Source organism: Mustela putorius, unplaced genomic scaffold (genome assembly GCF_011764305.1).
Source record: "Mustela putorius furo isolate JIRA1106 unplaced genomic scaffold, ASM1176430v1.1 tig00003898_pilon_pilon_pilon, whole genome shotgun sequence".
NCBI lineage: Eukaryota > Metazoa > Chordata > Mammalia > Carnivora > Mustelidae > Mustela > Mustela putorius.
Genome location: NW_025422047.1, coordinates 209131 through 215130, shown reverse-complemented (window position 1 = coordinate 215130; position 6000 = coordinate 209131).

Sequence of the window (6000 nt, the reverse complement as noted above, 5' to 3'; positions counted from 1 at the left end):
AAAACGAGTCCCCTGCAGACAGCATATCTATGGGTCTTGCTTTTTTATATGATCAGGCAGGTGAGTAGAACAGAGTCATGCACTAGATTTTTGGGTGCATTTTGGTCTGATAAATGAAATTGCATCCCAAATTTTTAATGAAAGAAAACTTATACACACACACATACACATACACACATGCACACACACACAAATAAGGTTAAATACAATGAAGGATAGAATATGAGTGTAAAAATGAAAATTAAAAAAGATTTTAAAAAAGGATAAGTTGGTTGAAAATGAAAAATAAAAATAAAAAAAAAGAAAATTAAAAAAATGAAAATTTGAAAGAGTAAGTAATCATGAGAAAAAAAGCCATGAATTCTGTGTGTTTTATTCCCGTAGGGCTGGGGTTCTGCAATTCTCATTGCTTGGTTAAGTTGGTCTTGGCTGGATGTTCTTGCTGATCTTCTGGGGGAGGGACCTGTTGCATTCTCAATATCTTTTCCCAAGTTGGAGTTACACCACTGTTACCAGGGACCAGGCTCAGTAATCTGCTCTGATTTGCTCTCTGTAGATTTTGTTCCTTGACAGCTTTCCATGCAGCTTTAGAGGACAAGAATGCAAATGGCAGCCTTGCCATCTGTTGCCCAGCAGCTGAGAGCTCAGGGCCCCACTCCTCTGTGAGCCCTCAGAGAAAAGCAGTCAGTAACTCCTGTCTTCCTGGTCTCTGACTCCGACCGAGCATTTCTGTCTCTGGCACATAACCCTGTTTAGAGTCTCCAAACCTTGCAGACTTCCATAGTGTGCTCTCACGCTGCTTGTCCTGGGGAAAGATGGGGGCTTCCCCTATTCTGCTGTTTATTTGGCTCCTGCTTGAAGAGCAGTGGCCTGACTCTGCTGTAGTGGTTTATGGCAATCCTGGGGTGAGAGCTCACTTCCGGGCTCACTTTTTAAAGCTGGCTACCCACTCTGATACCTGGGAGCTCTGCAATACTTAGGCACCCCCAGTCTTTCTGTGATCCTGAGGATTCTGAGACCACACTGTCCCAGCGAGTGTTCCACCCCTGCTTAGCTCCCAGAGTGATGTCCCTCACTGAGCAGACTTCTGAAAGTTCTGTTTTTGTGCTCCTTTAAGCTGTGTCTTTTGTGCCTTTAAACTGTCCCTATTTTTTAAAAAAAGATTTTATTCTTTTATTTGACAGACAGAGATGACAAGTAGGCAGAGAAGTACGCAGAGAGAGAGGAGGAAGCAGGCTCTCTGCTGAGCAGAAAGCCCAATGTGTGGCTTGATTCCAGGACCCTGGGATCATGACCTGGGCCAAAGGCAGAGGCTTTAGCACACTGAGCCACCCAGACTTTCCTGACTGTCCCTATTTTTAAAATTATCTTTATTTTTAAAAATTATTTCTTTTTGCTGCTCAGCTTGTGTTTTTCCCCCTTTTTATTTATTTAATTTTTAAAATTTTAATTTAAATTTTTTAAATTAAAAAAATAATTTTTTTTTTTTTATTTATTTTTTTTTTATTTCACTTCAGTGTACCAGAATTTATTGTTTATGCACCACACCCAGTGCTCCATGCAATACATGCCCTCCATAATACCTACCACCGGACTCACCTACCTTCCCACCCCCTGCCCCTTCAAAACCCAGTTTGTTTTTTAGCGTCAGTTTGTTTTTTAGCGTCAGTTTGTTTTTTAGCGTTTATAGTCTCTCATGGTTCATCTCCACCTCCAATTTACCTCAACTCTCTTCTCCTCTCCATCTCCCCATGTCCTCTGTGTTATTTCTTATGCTCCACAGATAAGTAAAGCCATATGATAATTGACTCTCTCTGCTTGACTTATTTCACTCAGCTTAATCTCTTCCAGTCCTGTCCATGTTGATACAAAAGCAGGGTATTCATCTTTCTGATGGAGGCATAACACTCCATAGTATATATGGACCATGTCTTCCTTATCCATTCGTCCATTGAAGGGCATCTTGGTTCTTTCCACAGATTGGCGACCATGGCCATTGTTGCTATGAACATTGGGGTACAGATGGCCCTTCTTTTCACTATATCTATATCTTTGGGGTAAATACCCAGTAGTGTAATTGCAGGGTCATAGGGAAGCTCTATTTTTAATTTCTTAAGGAATGTACACACTGTCTTCCAAAGTGGCTGCACCAACTTGCATTCCTATCAAAGGTGTAAGAGGGCTCCCTTTCTCCACATCTTCTCCAACACACGTAGTTTCCTGTCTTGTTAATTTTGGCCATTCTAAGGTGGTATCTCAATGTGGTTTTAATTTGAATCTTCCTGATGGCTAGTGATGATGAACATTTTTTTCATGTGTTTGATAGCCATTTGTATGTCGTCTCTGGAGAAGTGTCTGTTCATGTCTTCTGCCCATGGTTTCCATTAGAAGAAATTATGGACTCTACTTAGTCTTACCATCTAGTCCAGCTAAATGACTCCCTTCCAAATAGTAGGAACTATTTATAACTTTCTATCTTAAGAAACAGTCGTGATTCCAAAGGGTGTGAACTGTCTGTGTGTTTCAATCTCTTGAAGCTCTTGCTGAGTGAGACCTGTACACACGGGTTACATTTTGCTCCCCAAATTTTTTTCTATCTCAAGGTTCTTTCTGCTCATGCTCTTTACTTGAATGATTATATATATATATATATATATATATATATATATATATATATTCAGGCCTCATTTTCATGATTTCAATTGTATTGTGAGGTTAATTTCTCTTCAAAGAGCCCATATATTTATTAAACTGATATGTGAAAGGACTTCAGTTTTCCATCCTTTTTTTGTCTATGATATTAGATTTATGGAAATAAAACTTTGTTTTGTCTATTTCATTCAAACAGAACACAGTCTAGGAGAGCAAGCTATCTGCATCTGTGGAAAGCAAAAATAATCAAGTGTCCAAAAAATCATCATTATTTTAAAAAACTCAGTGAATACTTATTATATGACACAGCATGTTCCACTGTTTACCATGTATTAACTCACTTAATCGTCACAACAACATTATAAGGTAAGTGCTGTTATCATTTCTATTTTACAGTTGAGGTAATTCAGGGACAGAGAAGGGAAGCAACTCACCTAAGGACATGTAGTTCGTAAATCAAGGAGATGGAGATTCAAATTCAGGTAGTCTGTCTCCAGTACGTTTGCTATTAGTTATATATAATAATGCTATTTATAAAATTGCTCTTATATAATTTTTCCTATTTCTTTGACTAATTTCAAATTTTCTTAGGAAATTAGAAAATCTATATATATTATTTATAATAAATATAGAAAAAAAGAGTTCATATTTAGGAAAAAATAAAATCACCTAAAATCCCACAACTTAGAGATATTGTGTTGTAAAGTCTAAATATTTCTGTATATACATTTACATTATATGTGATGTTTTGTGTTTTGTAATCTTTTTTAACTTAATGACAAAGTATGCATCTTTTCGGTTTCATTCATCCAAAGTTCTAATTTGTTCCATGTGCACTGAAATCTATAAACATAGTTTTAAGTGTATATAAACATTCTGTTCCTCATACATGTAGTGAATAGCTTTTCATAGGTTATTATGATAACCCTCCTGTCCTAAATTACTGAATTTTTCCAAATCTATGGTGATGCTTTTCTGTTCAGCAATATTTCTGTAGCATGCAATAATACTACACTATAATTTGAGGAAAGTTCCAGATATCTGTAATGACTATACACATTTTGCTGGAGGCAAAAAATGAAGAGGAAAGTTTGTACCTTTGCTAGTTTTATTGTATTAGATTTAGATCTACATGGGAATGTGGGGTGTTGAGGTCATTCTGTAAGGACATTGTCATGGCAAGGAGGTCGCTGGCGTCCAGACTGGTTTCCAATCTCCCATCAGTGTGCTAGTGTCAATGAGGTCAATTCACAAAGTCACTTGGTGAATATTTCTTCTCCACCATATGTCCCTTAGGGGCTTCTAAGCACCTGATTTTCTTGCTACGTCTTCTTCAACTTTCCCCTATGAATGTCAGTGAAGACTCTCATTTAGTAGTGCCTACCTTGTGCCAGAAATTGTGCTAACTACTGGGGTATACAAAGTTAGTTAAAGATTTCTTTTCTCAAAAAAGTCGTAGGTGATAGGAAGACTAATATCCATAAGAAATTATAAAGTGCTTTATTAAAAGGAAGATACAAGGTTTAACAATAGTTTATAGACACTATTTTGCATGGGGTCATCAATAAATACTTCAGGGTAACTAGCATTTAATCAAAGTTTGAAGGATAAAGGAAAAGGGGAATTAACATTTCTGTCAGATAGTTATACCCATATACTCTCAAACCTTCATAACATCTGGTGAAGTTAGTCACCTCTCATTTTATGGACAAATAAATATCAGCATAACTGACTACCTTACCCTAGTTTATATAACTCACAGGTGGCAGGACTAAAATGGCAACCAACTTATTAGGTCTAAGAGCCAAAGGCAGTTCCACTTTGTAATGACAAGGAATAACATACATGAAAGTATATGAAAGAGCTGAAATGTGAAAAAATATATAGTAATGTGTTCAGTTCATAAAGGTTCTTATATGATACACAATTGACTTTTATTTTTTAAGGTTTTATATTTTTACTTATTTGAGAGAGACAGAGAGGGTGGGGAGGTGCAGATGGGGAAGGAAAAAGATGGAGAGAGAATACTGAGCAGTCTCTGTGCTGAATGCTGATCCAGACGCAAGGCTTGATCCCATAAACCTGAGATCATGAACTGAGCAAAAACCGAGTCAGACAATTAACCTACTGAGCGACCCAGGCAACCCCACAATTGAATTTTAAATATCTCGAATGATAGAACCAAAGGCTTAGAGTAGAGAGTAAGAGGCCCATATTGGAGTTTTAGATAGATAAATCTGAAAGCAGACTATAGAAAAGAGACTAAACTTAACTAAGATTGGAGAGAGAAATCATTCGGAAATGAAAAATATATAAATCTGAAATAAAACTGGCAGTGGAAATGAAGACCAGGACACAAAACAGAAATATTTAAGAGGTACAATTTCCCGCCTGTCCTATAAGGTGAGAGGGGAGAAAAGTTGCCTCAGAGATTATTGGATTAAGCACCAGAGAGATAATAGTCTTGATATTTCCTAAGACATTAAAAAGAGGATAAAATCATGAGCTCAGACTTGCACAATTTAACTTTGAAGTGCTCGAGGGATGTCCATCTATGTACTAAAATACACTCTTGGATATATTATGCTAGAGTCCAGGAATAGAGCTATAGATACAGAAATCTTTTAAGTGGGGAGTAGTTAAAAGAATGAAACGTGTTTTAAATGAAAAAAAAAATTTTAGTTCTCCTGAGTTACAGAGGAACACTCAAAAATAAGCAGGAAAAAAAAATTCATGAATCAGTGAAAGAAGTTAGCGATATAGGAGAAAAAAATAAGAGAGCTCTGTTATGCAAAGACTAAGAATGCAAAAATGCATTCAGCTTCAGGAAGTGAACAATGCCTGACTTACAGTCTCTTAAAGTTTTTTATTTTATTTTATTCCATGATAAGATATCAGAATGTAGACCTTTTTTTATAATTTTTTTTTCATTTATTTTTTCAGTGTTCCAAATTCATTGTTTATGCACCACACCCAGTGCTTCATGCAATATGTGCCCTCCATAATACCCAATAGTTTACTTATTTGACAGAGTGAGAGAGAGAGGGGACAAGCAGGGGTAGTGGGAGATGGAGAAGCAAGCTCCACACTGAGCAGGGAGCCCAATGCTGGACTCGGGATCCCAGAGCTCTGGGATCATGAACTGACCAAAGGCACCCAGGTGTCCTAAGAATGCAGACATCTGCTGGCATCCATCAAAGACCTTTTAGACTGGATTATTTTTCTATCTGTTCATAATATCATCTTTAACACGTAGACTCTCAAAGGTCATGATTGCTGCATCTTTGGGCATCACATTAATATCAAATGCAGGAATGGAAGAGCTAGAAGAGACTTCTCTACATTAAT